This window comes from Schistocerca americana, chromosome 3, assembly GCF_021461395.2.
Source record: "Schistocerca americana isolate TAMUIC-IGC-003095 chromosome 3, iqSchAmer2.1, whole genome shotgun sequence".
NCBI lineage: Eukaryota > Metazoa > Arthropoda > Insecta > Orthoptera > Acrididae > Schistocerca > Schistocerca americana.
In genome coordinates this window covers 749,912,129-749,934,552 of record NC_060121.1, presented here as the reverse complement: position 1 = coordinate 749,934,552, position 22,424 = coordinate 749,912,129, and the positions used below count along the sequence as shown (strand labels likewise).

Genomic DNA, 22,424 nt, shown 5'->3' with positions numbered 1-22,424 from the left:
CGTGGGCCCGCATAGCTGAGTCGGTAGAGCGTTAGGCTTTCAAACAAAGGGTCCTGGGTTCAAGTCCCTGTCTGGGCGAAAATTAATACACTTTCGTAACGGCTAATGGAAACCCTACGGAAAAGAGTGAGGCCACGCCGTTTTCTGCCATCAGATTGCTTGTAAAGGTGGCGGTTTCACTTGTCGGGAGTCGCTTCTGCCAACGGCAGTCGTGGCCGAGTGGTCTGATGAACTCAGATTACAAGGTAGTTGCGCGTGTAATTAAAGAACGAATGGTACCGATTTTAGGAAAAGTCATTGGATGCCACCAGACGTGTCTCCCTCGACGTACCATTTTTAAGTCTGTATGTGAATATCGAGACATTATTTCTATTTTCTCATCATCGTCAGCGGATGGAGGCATTGCCTTCATTGATTTTGCTAAAGCGTTTGACAGAGTCAACTACGGATATCTGTTCAGCATCTTGCAACACATAGGTTTCAATGATGGCAACTTAGCGGTTTTAATGAACATCGTCAGAGGCATACGAACCAAAATCTCGATCAATGGACAATATACTAATGAAGTATTGATATCTAGTGGAGTTCCTCAGGGAAGTCCTTTGTCCATGTTGTTTTATGTGGTTTCTCTGGAACCCCTTTTACGGCTTTTGAACACAACCTTAGAAGGCATAACAATAGCTGGGCTGAAGACGGTTACAAATGCATACGCTGACGATGTGGGGGTTCTAGTAAGGAGCGATGATGACTGTGCCCAGCTAACAGACAAGTTATTGCTTTATTGCACGGCAACTGGTGCGAGGATAAATGAAACGAAAAGTTCCTTTTTAAATTTACATGGTCTTGACAATGTGCAGCTACCGTGGGCAAGCAGGGTGGACCGTCACACTGCTTTGGGCATAACTTTTTACAGTTGCCCATTAAGAACGACGGCAGCTAATTGGAAACAGGTGTTAGGAAAAATCAGAGGCAGCTTAATACTGCATGAAACGAGAGACTTAAATATCAAGCAAAGAATTAAACTAATCAACTGTGCAGTTCTTTCGAAAGCTGCATATGTCGCTCAGATCTTACCCACACCTCCAGACATAGTGAAATCTATAATGAGCACAATCTGTAGATACGTATGGAAAGGCCATATTTTTAGAGTAGCAGTAGGAACGACTACATCGAGACCCGAAAACGGAGGCCTAGGGCTGACAGACCTTCGGAGGAAAAACACTGCCCTCTTCATTAAAAGAACGCTAAAACTTATAGAAACACAGCCGAACAGCATAACTGCCGCTCTATTTGACCTTCTCAAACCCGGAAGCATGCAGCCGCCAGTAGATGTTCACAACATAAACTACAACCTGAAGCATATTAAGGATTTTTATGTAGAATTAAGCTACTTGACATGCATTTTAACAGACAAAAATAAGAGGACAAGTAAATATATAGTAGAGAAGTTACGATCACGCGAAAACCAAAATAAAATGGAGCTGAAGTATCCAAACAAAAACTGGGAAAAAATATGGGCAAATATAAATAACAAAACACTGACTCCGGAAGTGCAAGCGTCATGGTACAAAGTTGTCAACGACATTATTAGTACCAATGAAAAACTGTATTCAATAGGACTACAAGCAACCAATGTGTGCCCAAAATGTCACAATTTGGACTCCTTAAAGCATCGCTTCATCTGTAATGGATACAAGAATATTTGGAATGACATTGTATTGCAAGTCGCTTTTCTCAAACGGACCGATGGAAGAGAAATCACATTAAACGATATACTCTTCCCAGAAGAAATTTCCTTTCCACCACAAAAAAACAATGTCATCTTGTGGCTATTCGGAAATTTTGTCAATTATGTTGTTAACAACAAAGGCAATGATAATTTACGAGAATATCGAGAATATATGAAAGACGAATACTTCAAAATATACCGGAACAAAGACCATAAAAAGAAGTTCGGAAATATGATGCAAATTTTGTTTCAGAAACAAGGCATCGGTTAATACCTAAATAATATGAAATCGACCGCACAAGACAGACTGCGAAAGTAGGGGATTGCTGTTGAGGGTGAAGTACGGTGGGGACTTCGTGTGCCCCGGGACCGATACGGTAGCCGTGAAGGCCTCAACAGAACCCCGAAAAAGCATGTTTTCCCACGAAGTAACAGGAGTCATGCCACAGCACAAGAATAGTAAGGAAAAACTATTCTCATGCAAAAGACGTGCATCACTGAAGAAGTTTAATTTCCTATCTTACTTTTTATTTTTGCTTCTCTCTCACTTTTGTTTAAATTCTAATGGAAGAATATTTTGCGTTCTGTTAATGCAGTCAATAGTATTATAGAGAGAGTTATTTTCACCGTAATCAATTCGGATTACTATTTACAATTTTCTAACATTGTCTTCAAGAGGCAATTTCGTTTCATTACCCATTAAAAACAACAACAACAAGTGGGGCACTGAAGCTCGCCGAAGAAGGCGCATGAAGGAGAGCAAAAAAATAAAAAAAATAAAAAAAAAAAAAAAAAAAAAAAAAAAAAAAAAAAAGTAAAAGAAGAAAAAAAAAAAAAAAAAAAAGTGGTTAAGGCGTCTGACTTGAAATCAGATTCCCTCTGGGAGCGTAGGTTCGAGTCCTGCCGACTGCGAAAATTTTCTCGCTCTCAAAAGATGGACGTTTCAGCTGCATCCTAGCAGTTGCGTCACTACTAAACACGTGGGTCACCAGCAATGTGCAGTACTATTTGATCCAGGGCGCAGCGTTACAGTCGCGTCCAGAAGCCGCAGCTCATCTCCTCGTCTCACAGTCCATTTTAGCTTGCAGACGATGACGTGTAGCAATTTATGAGCTAACGCAAGTCGAATGTTTTACCGTGTGTATCTGCTAGAAACTGCCTCTCATACGGTGGAGAGGCTCACTCCTTCTTGTGTCGTTCTCTGCACATGAGTTGCCCCTGGCATCGATATAGCACGGGTTTTCTAGCGCCAGCGCGGCGTCACGTGAAGTCAGCGAAGTGAATATTACACGAATCGAGTCGACATGTTTGCTTGTTACGATGATGGAAGCAGAAGAAATGTGTGTGGGACTTCACTGCATCGGCTGCTCGCCTTTCAGCGTCCCTGTGTCTTATCAGACGAAGGTGACTGTGAAATTGGCAACGAGGCAGAGTTTGACGAACACATGCAAACAGCACCGTTCAACGTCAGCCGAAATAGCTCAGTTGGGAGAGCGTTAGACTGAAGATCTAAAGGTCCCTGGTTCGATCCCGGGTTTCGGCAGGTACTCGTTTTGATGCGACGCCAATGGAATTGCTCTGCGTTGGTGATAATGCAACTACCGCTGACAACAACAATGACTCTCTCCTGTAGGTGTTCTGGTTGTCTAGTGCATGCCATAAGAGGAACTCACTAGACAACTGACTCCCTTAGAAGCAAAAGAATCAAAAAAGTCCTACCGACTGCGTTCCTTTTTCTGTGTCAGGTGGTGAAGAACGTCTTCAACGGAACCGTGAAATGAGCGAAAACGTGGGAAACATTGCATTCGAAATGCTTGCGAATTTTCCAATTGCCCAGTGAGTGTCGACAAAACATGTAAATTCGCTGCTCCAACGTATGAGACGTAACGACTCCTGCAATTTGTTGTTGCATCGTGTGTCAGCAGTCTTCGGTAGTGTGTTACGAGCTTATCGCGATAAGTTTGCAGACAGCATTTAGGCGACGTTTTATTAGTAACGGCCCCATGCAGCGATTGCACAGCAGTAAAGGACGTGAGTTGTGCATCGTGGGAGGTTTCACAGCGTCGCGTGAGCCCGGATAGCTCAGTCGGTAGAGCATTAGGCTTTTAACCTAAGGGTCCAGGGTTCAAGTCCCTGTCCGGGCGGAAATTTTAATACTTTGGTAGCGATTCGTCTGGTAGCGGTGGAAACGCTACGGAAAATAATGCAGCTACGCCTGTTTCTGACACCACAGTGCTTTAAACAGTAGCAGTTGCATGTGTCGGGACAACACCGCGCTACCGGCAGTCGTGGCCGAGTGGTTAAGGCGTCTGACTCGAAATCAGATTCCCTCTGGGAGCGTAGGTTCGAATCCTACCGGCTGCGTGCGATTTTGCGTAAAGAGGAGCAAAAATTTTCGCACACCTGTGACATGCGTGGGCGAATGCGGGTGCAAACCAGTGACGCCATTCTCAACAAGACGAAAGTTTCCGTTTAAGAATACTGAGTTTCGCGACGACCGCTGCTTACTGTGGCCATCGGTTCACCTCGCGCTGATGCTGGGACTGCAGAAAGCCGTCGCTGAGATCGTGAGTACACAGATGTGCTCGAAAGTGTTGGACAGAGCGAACATTCATTTCTTTTTAAGAATCGCAATTCAATCATTCGAGCGCGGCTAAGGCAGTGGTGCAGCGTTTCTTTTCATAAGATCTCGCAGTTGCTTGGAGGTATGCCCATCGTTTTAAGACGACAGAAAACTAGCGTCAGCGGTGCGTCAGTGGGAAGTCGGTGAAGTCGCCATTGGAGCCATAAGCCAGTAATTACAACATGCGAATCACTCGCACACCACGCAGCTGTACGATAATGCTCGTGCGTGGGCCCGCATAGCTGAGTCGGTAGAGCGTTAGGCTTTCAAACAAAGGGTCCTGGGTTCAAGTCCCTGTCTGGGCGAAAATTAATACACTTTCGTAACGGCTAATGGAAACCCTACGGAAAAGAGTGAGGCCACGCCGTTTTCTGCCATCAGATTGCTTGTAAAGGTGGCGGTTTCACTTGTCGGGAGTCGCTTCTGCCAACGGCAGTCGTGGCCGAGTGGTTAAGGCGTCTGACTTGAAATCAGATTCCCTCTGGGAGCGTAGGTTCGAGTCCTGCCGACTGCGAAAATTTTCTCGCTCTCAAAAGATGGACGTTTCAGCTGCATCCTAGCAGTTGCGTCACTACTAAACACGTGGGTCACCAGCAATGTGCAGTACTATTTGATCCAGGGCGCAGCGTTACAGTCGCGTCCAGAAGCCGCAGCTCATCTCCTCGTCTCACAGTCCATTTTAGCTTGCAGACGATGACGTGTAGCAATTTATGAGCTAACGCAAGTCGAATGTTTTACCGTGTGTATCTGCTAGAAACTGCCTCTCATACGGTGGAGAGGCTCACTCCTTCTTGTGTCGTTCTCTGCACATGAGTTGCCCCTGGCATCGATATAGCACGGGTTTTCTAGCGCCAGCGCGGCGTCACGTGAAGTCAGCGAAGTGAATATTACACGAATCGAGTCGACATGTTTGCTTGTTACGATGATGGAAGCAGAAGAAATGTGTGTGGGACTTCACTGCATCGGCTGCTCGCCTTTCAGCGTCCCTGTGTCTTATCAGACGAAGGTGACTGTGAAATTGGCAACGAGGCAGAGTTTGACGAACACATGCAAACAGCACCGTTCAACGTCAGCCGAAATAGCTCAGTTGGGAGAGCGTTAGACTGAAGATCTAAAGGTCCCTGGTTCGATCCCGGGTTTCGGCAGGTACTCGTTTTGATGCGACGCCAATGGAATTGCTCTGCGTTGGTGATAATGCAACTACCGCTGACAACAACAATGACTCTCTCCTGTAGGTGTTCTGGTTGTCTAGTGCATGCCATAAGAGGAACTCACTAGACAACTGACTCCCTTAGAAGCAAAAGAATCAAAAAAGTCCTACCGACTGCGTTCCTTTTTCTGTGTCAGGTGGTGAAGAACGTCTTCAACGGAACCGTGAAATGAGCGAAAACGTGGGAAACATTGCATTCGAAATGCTTGCGAATTTTCCAATTGCCCAGTGAGTGTCGACAAAACATGTAAATTCGCTGCTCCAACGTATGAGACGTAACGACTCCTGCAATTTGTTGTTGCATCGTGTGTCAGCAGTCTTCGGTAGTGTGTTACGAGCTTATCGCGATAAGTTTGCAGACAGCATTTAGGCGACGTTTTATTAGTAACGGCCCCATGCAGCGATTGCACAGCAGTAAAGGACGTGAGTTGTGCATCGTGGGAGGTTTCACAGCGTCGCGTGAGCCCGGATAGCTCAGTCGGTAGAGCATTAGGCTTTTAACCTAAGGGTCCAGGGTTCAAGTCCCTGTCCGGGCGGAAATTTTAATACTTTGGTAGCGATTCGTCTGGTAGCGGTGGAAACGCTACGGAAAATAATGCAGCTACGCCTGTTTCTGACACCACAGTGCTTTAAACAGTAGCAGTTGCATGTGTCGGGACAACACCGCGCTACCGGCAGTCGTGGCCGAGTGGTTAAGGCGTCTGACTCGAAATCAGATTCCCTCTGGGAGCGTAGGTTCGAATCCTACCGGCTGCGTGCGATTTTGCGTAAAGAGGAGCAAAAATTTTCGCACACCTGTGACATGCGTGGGCGAATGCGGGTGCAAACCAGTGACGCCATTCTCAACAAGACGAAAGTTTCCGTTTAAGAATACTGAGTTTCGCGACGACCGCTGCTTACTGTGGCCATCGGTTCACCTCGCGCTGATGCTGGGACTGCAGAAAGCCGTCGCTGAGATCGTGAGTACACAGATGTGCTCGAAAGTGTTGGACAGAGCGAACATTCATTTCTTTTTAAGAATCGCAATTCAATCATTCGAGCGCGGCTAAGGCAGTGGTGCAGCGTTTCTTTTCATAAGATCTCGCAGTTGCTTGGAGGTATGCCCATCGTTTTAAGACGACAGAAAACTAGCGTCAGCGGTGCGTCAGTGGGAAGTCGGTGAAGTCGCCATTGGAGCCATAAGCCAGTAATTACAACATGCGAATCACTCGCACACCACGCAGCTGTACGATAATGCTCGTGCGTGGGCCCGCATAGCTGAGTCGGTAGAGCGTTAGGCTTTCAAACAAAGGGTCCTGGGTTCAAGTCCCTGTCTGGGCGAAAATTAATACACTTTCGTAACGGCTAATGGAAACCCTACGGAAAAGAGTGAGGCCACGCCGTTTTCTGCCATCAGATTGCTTGTAAAGGTGGCGGTTTCACTTGTCGGGAGTCGCTTCTGCCAACGGCAGTCGTGGCCGAGTGGTTAAGGCGTCTGACTTGAAATCAGATTCCCTCTGGGAGCGTAGGTTCGAGTCCTGCCGACTGCGAAAATTTTCTCGCTCTCAAAAGATGGACGTTTCAGCTGCATCCTAGCAGTTGCGTCACTACTAAACACGTGGGTCACCAGCAATGTGCAGTACTATTTGATCCAGGGCGCAGCGTTACAGTCGCGTCCAGAAGCCGCAGCTCATCTCCTCGTCTCACAGTCCATTTTAGCTTGCAGACGATGACGTGTAGCAATTTATGAGCTAACGCAAGTCGAATGTTTTACCGTGTGTATCTGCTAGAAACTGCCTCTCATACGGTGGAGAGGCTCACTCCTTCTTGTGTCGTTCTCTGCACATGAGTTGCCCCTGGCATCGATATAGCACGGGTTTTCTAGCGCCAGCGCGGCGTCACGTGAAGTCAGCGAAGTGAATATTACACGAATCGAGTCGACATGTTTGCTTGTTACGATGATGGAAGCAGAAGAAATGTGTGTGGGACTTCACTGCATCGGCTGCTCGCCTTTCAGCGTCCCTGTGTCTTATCAGACGAAGGTGACTGTGAAATTGGCAACGAGGCAGAGTTTGACGAACACATGCAAACAGCACCGTTCAACGTCAGCCGAAATAGCTCAGTTGGGAGAGCGTTAGACTGAAGATCTAAAGGTCCCTGGTTCGATCCCGGGTTTCGGCAGGTACTCGTTTTGATGCGACGCCAATGGAATTGCTCTGCGTTGGTGATAATGCAACTACCGCTGACAACAACAATGACTCTCTCCTGTAGGTGTTCTGGTTGTCTAGTGCATGCCATAAGAGGAACTCACTAGACAACTGACTCCCTTAGAAGCAAAAGAATCAAAAAAGTCCTACCGACTGCGTTCCTTTTTCTGTGTCAGGTGGTGAAGAACGTCTTCAACGGAACCGTGAAATGAGCGAAAACGTGGGAAACATTGCATTCGAAATGCTTGCGAATTTTCCAATTGCCCAGTGAGTGTCGACAAAACATGTAAATTCGCTGCTCCAACGTATGAGACGTAACGACTCCTGCAATTTGTTGTTGCATCGTGTGTCAGCAGTCTTCGGTAGTGTGTTACGAGCTTATCGCGATAAGTTTGCAGACAGCATTTAGGCGACGTTTTATTAGTAACGGCCCCATGCAGCGATTGCACAGCAGTAAAGGACGTGAGTTGTGCATCGTGGGAGGTTTCACAGCGTCGCGTGAGCCCGGATAGCTCAGTCGGTAGAGCATTAGGCTTTTAACCTAAGGGTCCAGGGTTCAAGTCCCTGTCCGGGCGGAAATTTTAATACTTTGGTAGCGATTCGTCTGGTAGCGGTGGAAACGCTACGGAAAATAATGCAGCTACGCCTGTTTCTGACACCACAGTGCTTTAAACAGTAGCAGTTGCATGTGTCGGGACAACACCGCGCTACCGGCAGTCGTGGCCGAGTGGTTAAGGCGTCTGACTCGAAATCAGATTCCCTCTGGGAGCGTAGGTTCGAATCCTACCGGCTGCGTGCGATTTTGCGTAAAGAGGAGCAAAAATTTTCGCACACCTGTGACATGCGTGGGCGAATGCGGGTGCAAACCAGTGACGCCATTCTCAACAAGACGAAAGTTTCCGTTTAAGAATACTGAGTTTCGCGACGACCGCTGCTTACTGTGGCCATCGGTTCACCTCGCGCTGATGCTGGGACTGCAGAAAGCCGTCGCTGAGATCGTGAGTACACAGATGTGCTCGAAAGTGTTGGACAGAGCGAACATTCATTTCTTTTTAAGAATCGCAATTCAATCATTCGAGCGCGGCTAAGGCAGTGGTGCAGCGTTTCTTTTCATAAGATCTCGCAGTTGCTTGGAGGTATGCCCATCGTTTTAAGACGACAGAAAACTAGCGTCAGCGGTGCGTCAGTGGGAAGTCGGTGAAGTCGCCATTGGAGCCATAAGCCAGTAATTACAACATGCGAATCACTCGCACACCACGCAGCTGTACGATAATGCTCGTGCGTGGGCCCGCATAGCTGAGTCGGTAGAGCGTTAGGCTTTCAAACAAAGGGTCCTGGGTTCAAGTCCCTGTCTGGGCGAAAATTAATACACTTTCGTAACGGCTAATGGAAACCCTACGGAAAAGAGTGAGGCCACGCCGTTTTCTGCCATCAGATTGCTTGTAAAGGTGGCGGTTTCACTTGTCGGGAGTCGCTTCTGCCAACGGCAGTCGTGGCCGAGTGGTTAAGGCGTCTGACTTGAAATCAGATTCCCTCTGGGAGCGTAGGTTCGAGTCCTGCCGACTGCGAAAATTTTCTCGCTCTCAAAAGATGGACGTTTCAGCTGCATCCTAGCAGTTGCGTCACTACTAAACACGTGGGTCACCAGCAATGTGCAGTACTATTTGATCCAGGGCGCAGCGTTACAGTCGCGTCCAGAAGCCGCAGCTCATCTCCTCGTCTCACAGTCCATTTTAGCTTGCAGACGATGACGTGTAGCAATTTATGAGCTAACGCAAGTCGAATGTTTTACCGTGTGTATCTGCTAGAAACTGCCTCTCATACGGTGGAGAGGCTCACTCCTTCTTGTGTCGTTCTCTGCACATGAGTTGCCCCTGGCATCGATATAGCACGGGTTTTCTAGCGCCAGCGCGGCGTCACGTGAAGTCAGCGAAGTGAATATTACACGAATCGAGTCGACATGTTTGCTTGTTACGATGATGGAAGCAGAAGAAATGTGTGTGGGACTTCACTGCATCGGCTGCTCGCCTTTCAGCGTCCCTGTGTCTTATCAGACGAAGGTGACTGTGAAATTGGCAACGAGGCAGAGTTTGACGAACACATGCAAACAGCACCGTTCAACGTCAGCCGAAATAGCTCAGTTGGGAGAGCGTTAGACTGAAGATCTAAAGGTCCCTGGTTCGATCCCGGGTTTCGGCAGGTACTCGTTTTGATGCGACGCCAATGGAATTGCTCTGCGTTGGTGATAATGCAACTACCGCTGACAACAACAATGACTCTCTCCTGTAGGTGTTCTGGTTGTCTAGTGCATGCCATAAGAGGAACTCACTAGACAACTGACTCCCTTAGAAGCAAAAGAATCAAAAAAGTCCTACCGACTGCGTTCCTTTTTCTGTGTCAGGTGGTGAAGAACGTCTTCAACGGAACCGTGAAATGAGCGAAAACGTGGGAAACATTGCATTCGAAATGCTTGCGAATTTTCCAATTGCCCAGTGAGTGTCGACAAAACATGTAAATTCGCTGCTCCAACGTATGAGACGTAACGACTCCTGCAATTTGTTGTTGCATCGTGTGTCAGCAGTCTTCGGTAGTGTGTTACGAGCTTATCGCGATAAGTTTGCAGACAGCATTTAGGCGACGTTTTATTAGTAACGGCCCCATGCAGCGATTGCACAGCAGTAAAGGACGTGAGTTGTGCATCGTGGGAGGTTTCACAGCGTCGCGTGAGCCCGGATAGCTCAGTCGGTAGAGCATTAGGCTTTTAACCTAAGGGTCCAGGGTTCAAGTCCCTGTCCGGGCGGAAATTTTAATACTTTGGTAGCGATTCGTCTGGTAGCGGTGGAAACGCTACGGAAAATAATGCAGCTACGCCTGTTTCTGACACCACAGTGCTTTAAACAGTAGCAGTTGCATGTGTCGGGACAACACCGCGCTACCGGCAGTCGTGGCCGAGTGGTTAAGGCGTCTGACTCGAAATCAGATTCCCTCTGGGAGCGTAGGTTCGAATCCTACCGGCTGCGTGCGATTTTGCGTAAAGAGGAGCAAAAATTTTCGCACACCTGTGACATGCGTGGGCGAATGCGGGTGCAAACCAGTGACGCCATTCTCAACAAGACGAAAGTTTCCGTTTAAGAATACTGAGTTTCGCGACGACCGCTGCTTACTGTGGCCATCGGTTCACCTCGCGCTGATGCTGGGACTGCAGAAAGCCGTCGCTGAGATCGTGAGTACACAGATGTGCTCGAAAGTGTTGGACAGAGCGAACATTCATTTCTTTTTAAGAATCGCAATTCAATCATTCGAGCGCGGCTAAGGCAGTGGTGCAGCGTTTCTTTTCATAAGATCTCGCAGTTGCTTGGAGGTATGCCCATCGTTTTAAGACGACAGAAAACTAGCGTCAGCGGTGCGTCAGTGGGAAGTCGGTGAAGTCGCCATTGGAGCCATAAGCCAGTAATTACAACATGCGAATCACTCGCACACCACGCAGCTGTACGATAATGCTCGTGCGTGGGCCCGCATAGCTGAGTCGGTAGAGCGTTAGGCTTTCAAACAAAGGGTCCTGGGTTCAAGTCCCTGTCTGGGCGAAAATTAATACACTTTCGTAACGGCTAATGGAAACCCTACGGAAAAGAGTGAGGCCACGCCGTTTTCTGCCATCAGATTGCTTGTAAAGGTGGCGGTTTCACTTGTCGGGAGTCGCTTCTGCCAACGGCAGTCGTGGCCGAGTGGTTAAGGCGTCTGACTTGAAATCAGATTCCCTCTGGGAGCGTAGGTTCGAGTCCTGCCGACTGCGAAAATTTTCTCGCTCTCAAAAGATGGACGTTTCAGCTGCATCCTAGCAGTTGCGTCACTACTAAACACGTGGGTCACCAGCAATGTGCAGTACTATTTGATCCAGGGCGCAGCGTTACAGTCGCGTCCAGAAGCCGCAGCTCATCTCCTCGTCTCACAGTCCATTTTAGCTTGCAGACGATGACGTGTAGCAATTTATGAGCTAACGCAAGTCGAATGTTTTACCGTGTGTATCTGCTAGAAACTGCCTCTCATACGGTGGAGAGGCTCACTCCTTCTTGTGTCGTTCTCTGCACATGAGTTGCCCCTGGCATCGATATAGCACGGGTTTTCTAGCGTCAGCGCGGCGTCACGTGAAGTCAGCGAAGTGAATATTACACGAATCGAGTCGACATGTTTGCTTGTTACGATGATGGAAGCAGAAGAAATGTGTGTGGGACTTCACTGCATCGGCTGCTCGCCTTTCAGCGTCCCTGTGTCTTATCAGACGAAGGTGACTGTGAAATTGGCAACGAGGCAGAGTTTGACGAACACATGCAAACAGCACCGTTCAACGTCAGCCGAAATAGCTCAGTTGGGAGAGCGTTAGACTGAGGATCTAAAGGTCCCTGGTTCGATCCCGGGTTTCGGCAGGTACTCGTTTTGATGCGACGCCAATGGAATTGCTCTGCGTTGGTGATAATGCAACTACCGCTGACAACAACAATGACTCTCTCCTGTAGGTGTTCTGGTTGTCTAGTGCATGCCATAAGAGGAACTCACTAGACAACTGACTCCCTTAGAAGCAAAAGAATCAAAAAAGTCCTACCGACTGCGTTCCTTTTTCTGTGTCAGGTGGTGAAGAACGTCTTCAACGGAACCGTGAAATGAGCGAAAACGTGGGAAACATTGCATTCGAAATGCTTGCGAATTTTCCAATTGCCCAGTGAGTGTCGACAAAACATGTAAATTCGCTGCTCCAACGTATGAGACGTAACGACTCCTGCAATTTGTTGTTGCATCGTGTGTCAGCAGTCTTCGGTAGTGTGTTACGAGCTTATCGCGATAAGTTTGCAGACAGCATTTAGGCGACGTTTTATTAGTAACGGCCCCATGCAGCGATTGCACAGCAGTAAAGGACGTGAGTTGTGCATCGTGGGAGGTTTCACAGCGTCGCGTGAGCCCGGATAGCTCAGTCGGTAGAGCATTAGGCTTTTAACCTAAGGGTCCAGGGTTCAAGTCCCTGTCCGGGCGGAAATTTTAATACTTTGGTAGCGATTCGTCTGGTAGCGGTGGAAACGCTACGGAAAATAATGCAGCTACGCCTGTTTCTGACACCACAGTGCTTTAAACAGTAGCAGTTGCATGTGTCGGGACAACACCGCGCTACCGGCAGTCGTGGCCGAGTGGTTAAGGCGTCTGACTCGAAATCAGATTCCCTCTGGGAGCGTAGGTTCGAATCCTACCGGCTGCGTGCGATTTTGCGTAAAGAGGAGCAAAAATTTTCGCACACCTGTGACATGCGTGGGCGAATGCGGGTGCAAACCAGTGACGCCATTCTCAACAAGACGAAAGTTTCCGTTTAAGAATACTGAGTTTCGCGACGACCGCTGCTTGCTGTGGCCATCGGTTCACCTCGCGCTGATGCTGGGACTGCAGAAAGCCGTCGCTGAGATCGTGAGTACACAGATGTGCTCGAAAGTGTTGGACAGAGCGAACATTCATTTCTTTTTAAGAATCGCAATTCAATCATTCGAGCGCGGCTAAGGCAGTGGTGCAGCGTTTCTTTTCATAAGATCTCGCAGTTGCTTGGAGGTATGCCCATCGTTTTAAGACGACAGAAAACTAGCGTCAGCGGTGCGTCAGTGGGAAGTCGGTGAAGTCGCCATTGGAGCCATAAGCCAGTAATTACAACATGCGAATCACTCGCACACCACGCAGCTGTACGATAATGCTCGTGCGTGGGCCCGCATAGCTGAGTCGGTAGAGCGTTAGGCTTTCAAACAAAGGGTCCTGGGTTCAAGTCCCTGTCTGGGCGAAAATTAATACACTTTCGTAACGGCTAATGGAAACCCTACGGAAAAGAGTGAGGCCACGCCGTTTTCTGCCATCAGATTGCTTGTAAAGGTGGCGGTTTCACTTGTCGGGAGTCGCTTCTGCCAACGGCAGTCGTGGCCGAGTGGTTAAGGCGTCTGACTTGAAATCAGATTCCCTCTGGGAGCGTAGGTTCGAGTCCTGCCGACTGCGAAAATTTTCTCGCTCTCAAAAGATGGACGTTTCAGCTGCATCCTAGCAGTTGCGTCACTACTAAACACGTGGGTCACCAGCAATGTGCAGTACTATTTGATCCAGGGCGCAGCGTTACAGTCGCGTCCAGAAGCCGCAGCTCATCTCCTCGTCTCACAGTCCATTTTAGCTTGCAGACGATGACGTGTAGCAATTTATGAGCTAACGCAAGTCGAATGTTTTACCGTGTGTATCTGCTAGAAACTGCCTCTCATACGGTGGAGAGGCTCACTCCTTCTTGTGTCGTTCTCTGCACATGAGTTGCCCCTGGCATCGATATAGCACGGGTTTTCTAGCGTCAGCGCGGCGTCACGTGAAGTCAGCGAAGTGAATATTACACGAATCGAGTCGACATGTTTGCTTGTTACGATGATGGAAGCAGAAGAAATGTGTGTGGGACTTCACTGCATCGGCTGCTCGCCTTTCAGCGTCCCTGTGTCTTATCAGACGAAGGTGACTGTGAAATTGGCAACGAGGCAGAGTTTGACGAACACATGCAAACAGCACCGTTCAACGTCAGCCGAAATAGCTCAGTTGGGAGAGCGTTAGACTGAAGATCTAAAGGTCCCTGGTTCGATCCCGGGTTTCGGCAGGTACTCGTTTTGATGCGACGCCAATGGAATTGCTCTGCGTTGGTGATAATGCAACTACCGCTGACAACAACAATGACTCTCTCCTGTAGGTGTTCTGGTTGTCTAGTGCATGCCATAAGAGGAACTCACTAGACAACTGACTCCCTTAGAAGCAAAAGAATCAAAAAAGTCCTACCGACTGCGTTCCTTTTTCTGTGTCAGGTGGTGAAGAACGTCTTCAACGGAACCGTGAAATGAGCGAAAACGTGGGAAACATTGCATTCGAAATGCTTGCGAATTTTCCAATTGCCCAGTGAGTGTCGACAAAACATGTAAATTCGCTGCTCCAACGTATGAGACGTAACGACTCCTGCAATTTGTTGTTGCATCGTGTGTCAGCAGTCTTCGGTAGTGTGTTACGAGCTTATCGCGATAAGTTTGCAGACAGCATTTAGGCGACGTTTTATTAGTAACGGCCCCATGCAGCGATTGCACAGCAGTAAAGGACGTGAGTTGTGCATCGTGGGAGGTTTCACAGCGTCGCGTGAGCCCGGATAGCTCAGTCGGTAGAGCATTAGGCTTTTAACCTAAGGGTCCAGGGTTCAAGTCCCTGTCCGGGCGGAAATTTTAATACTTTGGTAGCGATTCGTCTGGTAGCGGTGGAAACGCTACGGAAAATAATGCAGCTACGCCTGTTTCTGACACCACAGTGCTTTAAACAGTAGCAGTTGCATGTGTCGGGACAACACCGCGCTACCGGCAGTCGTGGCCGAGTGGTTAAGGCGTCTGACTCGAAATCAGATTCCCTCTGGGAGCGTAGGTTCGAATCCTACCGGCTGCGTGCGATTTTGCGTAAAGAGGAGCAAAAATTTTCGCACACCTGTGACATGCGTGGGCGAATGCGGGTGCAAACCAGTGACGCCATTCTCAACAAGACGAAAGTTTCCGTTTAAGAATACTGAGTTTCGCGACGACCGCTGCTTACTGTGGCCATCGGTTCACCTCGCGCTGATGCTGGGACTGCAGAAAGCCGTCGCTGAGATCGTGAGTACACAGATGTGCTCGAAAGTGTTGGACAGAGCGAACATTCATTTCTTTTTAAGAATCGCAATTCAATCATTCGAGCGCGGCTAAGGCAGTGGTGCAGCGTTTCTTTTCATAAGATCTCGCAGTTGCTTGGAGGTATGCCCATCGTTTTAAGACGACAGAAAACTAGCGTCAGCGGTGCGTCAGTGGGAAGTCGGTGAAGTCGCCATTGGAGCCATAAGCCAGTAATTACAACATGCGAATCACTCGCACACCACGCAGCTGTACGATAATGCTCGTGCGTGGGCCCGCATAGCTGAGTCGGTAGAGCGTTAGGCTTTCAAACAAAGGGTCCTGGGTTCAAGTCCCTGTCTGGGCGAAAATTAATACACTTTCGTAACGGCTAATGGAAACCCTACGGAAAAGAGTGAGGCCACGCCGTTTTCTGCCATCAGATTGCTTGTAAAGGTGGCGGTTTCACTTGTCGGGAGTCGCTTCTGCCACCGGCAGTCGTGGCCGAGTGGTTAAGGCGTCTGACTTGAAATCAGATTCCCTCTGGGAGCGTAGGTTCGAGTCCTGCCGACTGCGAAAATTTTCTCGCTCTCAAAAGATGGACGTTTCAGCTGCATCCTAGCAGTTGCGTCACTACTAAACACGTGGGTCACCAGCAATGTGCAGTACTATTTGATCCAGGGCGCAGCGTTACAGTCGCGTCCAGAAGCCGCAGCTCATCTCCTCGTCTCACAGTCCATTTTAGCTTGCAGACGATGACGTGTAGCAATTTATGAGCTAACGCAAGTCGAATGTTTTACCGTGTGTATCTGCTAGAAACTGCCTCTCATACGGTGGAGAGGCTCACTCCTTCTTGTGTCGTTCTCTGCACATGAGTTGCCCCTGGCATCGATATAGCACGGGTTTTCTAGCGTCAGCGCGGCGTCACGTGAAGTCAGCGAAGTGAATATTACACGAATCGAGTCGACATGTTTGCTTGTTACGATGATGGAAGCAGAAGAAATGTGTGTGGGACTTCACTGCATCGGCTGCTCGCCTTTCAGCGTCCCTGTGTCTTATCAGACGAAGGTGACTGTGAAATTGGCAACGAGGCAGAGTTTGACGAACACATGCAAACAGCACCGTTCAACGTCAGCCGAAATAGCTCAGTTGGGAGAGCGTTAGACTGAAGATCTAAAGGTCCCTGGTTCGATCCCGGGTTTCGGCAGGTACTCGTTTTGATGCGACGCCAATGGAATTGCTCTGCGTTGGTGATAATGCAACTACCGCTGACAACAACAATGACTCTCTCCTGTAGGTGTTCTGGTTGTCTAGTGCATGCCATAAGAGGAACTCACTAGACAACTGACTCCCTTAGAAGCAAAAGAATCAAAAAAGTCCTACCGACTGCGTTCCTTTTTCTGTGTCAGGTGGTGAAGAACGTCTTCAACGGAACCGTGAAATGAGCGAAAACGTGGGAAACATTGCATTCGAAATGCTTGCGAATTTTCCAATTGCCCAGTGAGTGTCGACAAAACATGTAAATTCGCTGCTCCAACGTATGAGACGTAACGACTCCTGCAATTTGTTGTTGCATCGTGTGTCAGCAGTCTTCGGTAGTGTGTTACGAGCTTATCGCGATAAGTTTGCAGACAGCATTTAGGCGACGTTTTATTAGTAACGGCCCCATGCAGCGATTGCACAGCAGTAAAGGACGTGAGTTGTGCATCGTGGGAGGTTTCACAGCGTCGCGTGAGCCCGGATAGCTCAGTCGGTAGAGCATTAGGCTTTTAACCTAAGGGTCCAGGGTTCAAGTCCCTGTCCGGGCGGAAATTTTAATACTTTGGTAGCGATTCGTCTGGTAGCGGTGGAAACGCTACGGAAAATAATGCAGCTACGCCTGTTTCTGACACCACAGTGCTTTAAACAGTAGCAGTTGCATGTGTCGGGACAACACCGCGCTACCGGCAGTCGTGGCCGAGTGGTTAAGGCGTCTGACTCGAAATCAGATTCCCTCTGGGAGCGTAGGTTCGAATCCTACCGGCTGCGTGCGATTTTGCGTAAAGAGGAGCAAAAATTTTCGCACACCTGTGACATGCGTGGGCGAATGCGGGTGCAAACCAGTGACGCCATTCTCAACAAGACGAAAGTTTCCGTTTAAGAATACTGAGTTTCGCGACGACCGCTGCTTACTGTGGCCATCGGTTCACCTCGCGCTGATGCTGGGACTGCAGAAAGCCGTCGCTGAGATCGTGAGTACACAGATGTGCTCGAAAGTGTTGGACAGAGCGAACATTCATTTCTTTTTAAGAATCGCAATTCAATCATTCGAGCGCGGCTAAGGCAGTGGTGCAGCGTTTCTTTTCATAAGATCTCGCAGTTGCTTGGAGGTATGCCCATCGTTTTAAGACGACAGAAAACTAGCGTCAGCGGTGCGTCAGTGGGAAGTCGGTGAAGTCGCCATTGGAGCCATAAGCCAGTAATTACAACATGCGAATCACTCGCACACCACGCAGCTGTACGATAATGCTCGTGCGTGGGCCCGCATAGCTGAGTCGGTAGAGCGTTAGGCTTTCAAACAAAGGGTCCTGGGTTCAAGTCCCTGTCTGGGCGAAAATTAATACACTTTCGTAACGGCTAATGGAAACCCTACGGAAAAGAGTGAGGCCACGCCGTTTTCTGCCATCAGATTGCTTGTAAAGGTGGCGGTTTCACTTGTCGGGAGTCGCTTCTGCCACCGGCAGTCGTGGCCGAGTGGTTAAGGCGTCTGACTTGAAATCAGATTCCCTCTGGGAGCGTAGGTTCGAGTCCTGCCGACTGCGAAAATTTTCTCGCTCTCAAAAGATGGACGTTTCAGCTGCATCCTAGCAGTTGCGTCACTACTAAACACGTGGGTCACCAGCAATGTGCAGTACTATTTGATCCAGGGCGCAGCGTTACAGTCGCGTCCAGAAGCCGCAGCTCATCTCCTCGTCTCACAGTCCATTTTAGCTTGCAGACGATGACGTGTAGCAATTTATGAGCTAACGCAAGTCGAATGTTTTACCGTGTGTATCTGCTAGAAACTGCCTCTCATACGGTGGAGAGGCTCACTCCTTCTTGTGTCGTTCTCTGCACATGAGTTGCCCCTGGCATCGATATAGCACGGGTTTTCTAGCGTCAGCGCGGCGTCACGTGAAGTCAGCGAAGTGAATATTACACGAATCGAGTCGACATGTTTGCTTGTTACGATGATGGAAGCAGAAGAAATGTGTGTGGGACTTCACTGCATCGGCTGCTCGCCTTTCAGCGTCCCTGTGTCTTATCAGACGAAGGTGACTGTGAAATTGGCAACGAGGCAGAGTTTGACGAACACATGCAAACAGCACCGTTCAACGTCAGCCGAAATAGCTCAGTTGGGAGAGCGTTAGACTGAAGATCTAAAGGTCCCTGGTTCGATCCCGGGTTTCGGCAGGTACTCGTTTTGATGCGACGCCAATGGAATTGCTCTGCGTTGGTGATAATGCAACTACCGCTGACAACAACAATGACTCTCTCCTGTAGGTGTTCTGGTTGTCTAGTGCATGCCATAAGAGGAACTCACTAGACAACTGACTCCCTTAGAAGCAAAAGAATCAAAAAAGTCCTACCGACTGCGTTCCTTTTTCTGTGTCAGGTGGTGAAGAACGTCTTCAACGGAACCGTGAAATGAGCGAAAACGTGGGAAACATTGCATTCGAAATGCTTGCGAATTTTCCAATTGCCCAGTGAGTGTCGACAAAACATGTAAATTCGCTGCTCCAACGTATGAGACGTAACGACTCCTGCAATTTGTTGTTGCATCGTGTGTCAGCAGTCTTCGGTAGTGTGTTACGAGCTTATCGCGATAAGTTTGCAGACAGCATTTAGGCGACGTTTTATTAGTAACGGCCCCATGCAGCGATTGCACAGCAGTAAAGGACGTGAGTTGTGCATCGTGGGAGGTTTCACAGCGTCGCGTGAGCCCGGATAGCTCAGTCGGTAGAGCATTAGGCTTTTAACCTAAGGGTCCAGGGTTCAAGTCCCTGTCCGGGCGGAAATTTTAATACTTTGGTAGCGATTCGTCTGGTAGCGGTGGAAACGCTACGGAAAATAATGCAGCTACGCCTGTTTCTGACACCACAGTGCTTTAAACAGTAGCAGTTGCATGTGTCGGGACAACACCGCGCTACCGGCAGTCGTGGCCGAGTGGTTAAGGCGTCTGACTCGAAATCAGATTCCCTCTGGGAGCGTAGGTTCGAATCCTACCGGCTGCGTGCGATTTTGCGTAAAGAGGAGCAAAAATTTTCGCACACCTGTGACATGCGTGGGCGAATGCGGGTGCAAACCAGTGACGCCATTCTCAACAAGACGAAAGTTTCCGTTTAAGAATACTGAGTTTCGCGACGACCGCTGCTTACTGTGGCCATCGGTTCACCTCGCGCTGATGCTGGGACTGCAGAAAGCCGTCGCTGAGATCGTGAGTACACAGATGTGCTCGAAAGTGTTGGACAGAGCGAACATTCATTTCTTTTTAAGAATCGCAATTCAATCATTCGAGCGCGGCTAAGGCAGTGGTGCAGCGTTTCTTTTCATAAGATCTCGCAGTTGCTTGGAGGTATGCCCATCGTTTTAAGACGACAGAAAACTAGCGTCAGCGGTGCGTCAGTGGGAAGTCGGTGAAGTCGCCATTGGAGCCATAAGCCAGTAATTACAACATGCGAATCACTCGCACACCACGCAGCTGTACGATAATGCTCGTGCGTGGGCCCGCATAGCTGAGTCGGTAGAGCGTTAGGCTTTCAAACAAAGGGTCCTGGGTTCAAGTCCCTGTCTGGGCGAAAATTAATACACTTTCGTAACGGCTAATGGAAACCCTACGGAAAAGAGTGAGGCCACGCCGTTTTCTGCCATCAGATTGCTTGTAAAGGTGGCGGTTTCACTTGTCGGGAGTCGCTTCTGCCACCGGCAGTCGTGGCCGAGTGGTTAAGGCGTCTGACTTGAAATCAGATTCCCTCTGGGAGCGTAGGTTCGAGTCCTGCCGACTGCGAAAATTTTCTCGCTCTCAAAAGATGGACGTTTCAGCTGCATCCTAGCAGTTGCGTCACTACTAAACACGTGGGTCACCAGCAATGTGCAGTACTATTTGATCCAGGGCGCAGCGTTACAGTCGCGTCCAGAAGCCGCAGCTCATCTCCTCGTCTCACAGTCCATTTTAGCTTGCAGACGATGACGTGTAGCAATTTATGAGCTAACGCAAGTCGAATGTTTTACCGTGTGTATCTGCTAGAAACTGCCTCTCATACGGTGGAGAGGCTCACTCCTTCTTGTGTCGTTCTCTGCACATGAGTTGCCCCTGGCATCGATATAGCACGGGTTTTCTAGCGTCAGCGCGGCGTCACGTGAAGTCAGCGAAGTGAATATTACACGAATCGAGTCGACATGTTTGCTTGTTACGATGATGGAAGCAGAAGAAATGTGTGTGGGACTTCACTGCATCGGCTGCTCGCCTTTCAGCGTCCCTGTGTCTTATCAGACGAAGGTGACTGTGAAATTGGCAACGAGGCAGAGTTTGACGAACACATGCAAACAGCACCGTTCAACGTCAGCCGAAATAGCTCAGTTGGGAGAGCGTTAGACTGAAGATCTAAAGGTCCCTGGTTCGATCCCGGGTTTCGGCAGGTACTCGTTTTGATGCGACGCCAATGGAATTGCTCTGCGTTGGTGATAATGCAACTACCGCTGACAACAACAATGACTCTCTCCTGTAGGTGTTCTGGTTGTCTAGTGCATGCCATAAGAGGAACTCACTAGACAACTGACTCCCTTAGAAGCAAAAGAATCAAAAAAGTCCTACCGACTGCGTTCCTTTTTCTGTGTCAGGTGGTGAAGAACGTCTTCAACGGAACCGTGAAATGAGCGAAAACGTGGGAAACATTGCATTCGAAATGCTTGCGAATTTTCCAATTGCCCAGTGAGTGTCGACAAAACATGTAAATTCGCTGCTCCAACGTATGAGACGTAACGACTCCTGCAATTTGTTGTTGCATCGTGTGTCAGCAGTCTTCGGTAGTGTGTTACGAGCTTATCGCGATAAGTTTGCAGACAGCATTTAGGCGACGTTTTATTAGTAACGGCCCCATGCAGCGATTGCACAGCAGTAAAGGACGTGAGTTGTGCATCGTGGGAGGTTTCACAGCGTCGCGTGAGCCCGGATAGCTCAGTCGGTAGAGCATTAGGCTTTTAACCTAAGGGTCCAGGGTTCAAGTCCCTGTCCGGGCGGAAATTTTAATACTTTGGTAGCGATTCGTCTGGTAGCGGTGGAAACGCTACGGAAAATAATGCAGCTACGCCTGTTTCTGACACCACAGTGCTTTAAACAGTAGCAGTTGCATGTGTCGGGACAACACCGCGCTACCGGCAGTCGTGGCCGAGTGGTTAAGGCGTCTGACTCGAAATCAGATTCCCTCTGGGAGCGTAGGTTCGAATCCTACCGGCTGCGTGCGATTTTGCGTAAAGAGGAGCAAAAATTTTCGCACACCTGTGACATGCGTGGGCGAATGCGGGTGCAAACCAGTGACGCCATTCTCAACAAGACGAAAGTTTCCGTTTAAGAATACTGAGTTTCGCGACGACCGCTGCTTACTGTGGCCATCGGTTCACCTCGCGCTGATGCTGGGACTGCAGAAAGCCGTCGCTGAGATCGTGAGTACACAGATGTGCTCGAAAGTGTTGGACAGAGCGAACATTCATTTCTTTTTAAGAATCGCAATTCAATCATTCGAGCGCGGCTAAGGCAGTGGTGCAGCGTTTCTTTTCATAAGATCTCGCAGTTGCTTGGAGGTATGCCCATCGTTTTAAGACGACAGAAAACTAGCGTCAGCGGTGCGTCAGTGGGAAGTCGGTGAAGTCGCCATTGGAGCCATAAGCCAGTAATTACAACATGCGAATCACTCGCACACCACGCAGCTGTACGATAATGCTCGTGCGTGGGCCCGCATAGCTGAGTCGGTAGAGCGTTAGGCTTTCAAAC

At 48.9% G+C, this 22,424-nt stretch overlaps 35 non-coding genes across 35 annotated transcripts; all 35 read left to right on the top strand.

The window, feature by feature from the left end:
* The first annotated feature begins 3,199 nt into the window (after positions 1-3,199).
* Positions 3,200-3,272, top strand: Trnaf-gaa. Its single transcript has one exon. It is a non-coding gene; the product is annotated as a tRNA-Phe (tRNA).
* A 528-nt stretch (positions 3,273-3,800) lies between these two features.
* Trnak-uuu lies at positions 3,801-3,873 on the top strand. The gene has a single exon. It is a non-coding gene; the product is annotated as a tRNA-Lys (tRNA).
* A 138-nt stretch (positions 3,874-4,011) lies between these two features.
* Positions 4,012-4,093, top strand: Trnas-cga. Its single transcript has one exon. It is a non-coding gene; the product is annotated as a tRNA-Ser (tRNA).
* A 691-nt stretch (positions 4,094-4,784) lies between these two features.
* Trnas-uga lies at positions 4,785-4,866 on the top strand. The gene has a single exon. It is a non-coding gene; the product is annotated as a tRNA-Ser (tRNA).
* A 558-nt stretch (positions 4,867-5,424) lies between these two features.
* Trnaf-gaa lies at positions 5,425-5,497 on the top strand. The gene has a single exon. It is a non-coding gene; the product is annotated as a tRNA-Phe (tRNA).
* A 528-nt stretch (positions 5,498-6,025) lies between these two features.
* Trnak-uuu lies at positions 6,026-6,098 on the top strand. The gene has a single exon. It is a non-coding gene; the product is annotated as a tRNA-Lys (tRNA).
* A 138-nt stretch (positions 6,099-6,236) lies between these two features.
* Trnas-cga lies at positions 6,237-6,318 on the top strand. The gene has a single exon. It is a non-coding gene; the product is annotated as a tRNA-Ser (tRNA).
* A 691-nt stretch (positions 6,319-7,009) lies between these two features.
* Positions 7,010-7,091, top strand: Trnas-uga. The gene has a single exon. It is a non-coding gene; the product is annotated as a tRNA-Ser (tRNA).
* A 558-nt stretch (positions 7,092-7,649) lies between these two features.
* On the top strand, positions 7,650-7,722 carry Trnaf-gaa. Its single transcript has one exon. It is a non-coding gene; the product is annotated as a tRNA-Phe (tRNA).
* A 528-nt stretch (positions 7,723-8,250) lies between these two features.
* Trnak-uuu lies at positions 8,251-8,323 on the top strand. The gene has a single exon. It is a non-coding gene; the product is annotated as a tRNA-Lys (tRNA).
* A 138-nt stretch (positions 8,324-8,461) lies between these two features.
* Trnas-cga lies at positions 8,462-8,543 on the top strand. The gene has a single exon. It is a non-coding gene; the product is annotated as a tRNA-Ser (tRNA).
* A 691-nt stretch (positions 8,544-9,234) lies between these two features.
* Positions 9,235-9,316, top strand: Trnas-uga. The gene has a single exon. It is a non-coding gene; the product is annotated as a tRNA-Ser (tRNA).
* Positions 9,317-9,874: 558 nt separating this feature from the next.
* On the top strand, positions 9,875-9,947 carry Trnaf-gaa. The gene has a single exon. It is a non-coding gene; the product is annotated as a tRNA-Phe (tRNA).
* A 528-nt stretch (positions 9,948-10,475) lies between these two features.
* Trnak-uuu lies at positions 10,476-10,548 on the top strand. Its single transcript has one exon. It is a non-coding gene; the product is annotated as a tRNA-Lys (tRNA).
* Positions 10,549-10,686: 138 nt separating this feature from the next.
* On the top strand, positions 10,687-10,768 carry Trnas-cga. The gene has a single exon. It is a non-coding gene; the product is annotated as a tRNA-Ser (tRNA).
* Positions 10,769-11,459: 691 nt separating this feature from the next.
* On the top strand, positions 11,460-11,541 carry Trnas-uga. The gene has a single exon. It is a non-coding gene; the product is annotated as a tRNA-Ser (tRNA).
* A 558-nt stretch (positions 11,542-12,099) lies between these two features.
* Positions 12,100-12,172, top strand: Trnal-gag. The gene has a single exon. It is a non-coding gene; the product is annotated as a tRNA-Leu (tRNA).
* A 528-nt stretch (positions 12,173-12,700) lies between these two features.
* On the top strand, positions 12,701-12,773 carry Trnak-uuu. The gene has a single exon. It is a non-coding gene; the product is annotated as a tRNA-Lys (tRNA).
* Positions 12,774-12,911: 138 nt separating this feature from the next.
* On the top strand, positions 12,912-12,993 carry Trnas-cga. Its single transcript has one exon. It is a non-coding gene; the product is annotated as a tRNA-Ser (tRNA).
* A 691-nt stretch (positions 12,994-13,684) lies between these two features.
* On the top strand, positions 13,685-13,766 carry Trnas-uga. Its single transcript has one exon. It is a non-coding gene; the product is annotated as a tRNA-Ser (tRNA).
* A 558-nt stretch (positions 13,767-14,324) lies between these two features.
* Trnaf-gaa lies at positions 14,325-14,397 on the top strand. The gene has a single exon. It is a non-coding gene; the product is annotated as a tRNA-Phe (tRNA).
* Positions 14,398-14,925: 528 nt separating this feature from the next.
* On the top strand, positions 14,926-14,998 carry Trnak-uuu. The gene has a single exon. It is a non-coding gene; the product is annotated as a tRNA-Lys (tRNA).
* A 138-nt stretch (positions 14,999-15,136) lies between these two features.
* Positions 15,137-15,218, top strand: Trnas-cga. The gene has a single exon. It is a non-coding gene; the product is annotated as a tRNA-Ser (tRNA).
* A 691-nt stretch (positions 15,219-15,909) lies between these two features.
* Trnas-uga lies at positions 15,910-15,991 on the top strand. The gene has a single exon. It is a non-coding gene; the product is annotated as a tRNA-Ser (tRNA).
* A 558-nt stretch (positions 15,992-16,549) lies between these two features.
* Positions 16,550-16,622, top strand: Trnaf-gaa. The gene has a single exon. It is a non-coding gene; the product is annotated as a tRNA-Phe (tRNA).
* Positions 16,623-17,150: 528 nt separating this feature from the next.
* Trnak-uuu lies at positions 17,151-17,223 on the top strand. Its single transcript has one exon. It is a non-coding gene; the product is annotated as a tRNA-Lys (tRNA).
* A 138-nt stretch (positions 17,224-17,361) lies between these two features.
* Positions 17,362-17,443, top strand: Trnas-cga. Its single transcript has one exon. It is a non-coding gene; the product is annotated as a tRNA-Ser (tRNA).
* Positions 17,444-18,134: 691 nt separating this feature from the next.
* Positions 18,135-18,216, top strand: Trnas-uga. The gene has a single exon. It is a non-coding gene; the product is annotated as a tRNA-Ser (tRNA).
* Positions 18,217-18,774: 558 nt separating this feature from the next.
* Positions 18,775-18,847, top strand: Trnaf-gaa. Its single transcript has one exon. It is a non-coding gene; the product is annotated as a tRNA-Phe (tRNA).
* A 528-nt stretch (positions 18,848-19,375) lies between these two features.
* Positions 19,376-19,448, top strand: Trnak-uuu. Its single transcript has one exon. It is a non-coding gene; the product is annotated as a tRNA-Lys (tRNA).
* Positions 19,449-19,586: 138 nt separating this feature from the next.
* Trnas-cga lies at positions 19,587-19,668 on the top strand. The gene has a single exon. It is a non-coding gene; the product is annotated as a tRNA-Ser (tRNA).
* A 691-nt stretch (positions 19,669-20,359) lies between these two features.
* Trnas-uga lies at positions 20,360-20,441 on the top strand. The gene has a single exon. It is a non-coding gene; the product is annotated as a tRNA-Ser (tRNA).
* Positions 20,442-20,999: 558 nt separating this feature from the next.
* Positions 21,000-21,072, top strand: Trnaf-gaa. Its single transcript has one exon. It is a non-coding gene; the product is annotated as a tRNA-Phe (tRNA).
* A 528-nt stretch (positions 21,073-21,600) lies between these two features.
* On the top strand, positions 21,601-21,673 carry Trnak-uuu. Its single transcript has one exon. It is a non-coding gene; the product is annotated as a tRNA-Lys (tRNA).
* Positions 21,674-21,811: 138 nt separating this feature from the next.
* On the top strand, positions 21,812-21,893 carry Trnas-cga. The gene has a single exon. It is a non-coding gene; the product is annotated as a tRNA-Ser (tRNA).
* The last annotated feature ends 531 nt before the right edge of the window (positions 21,894-22,424 follow it).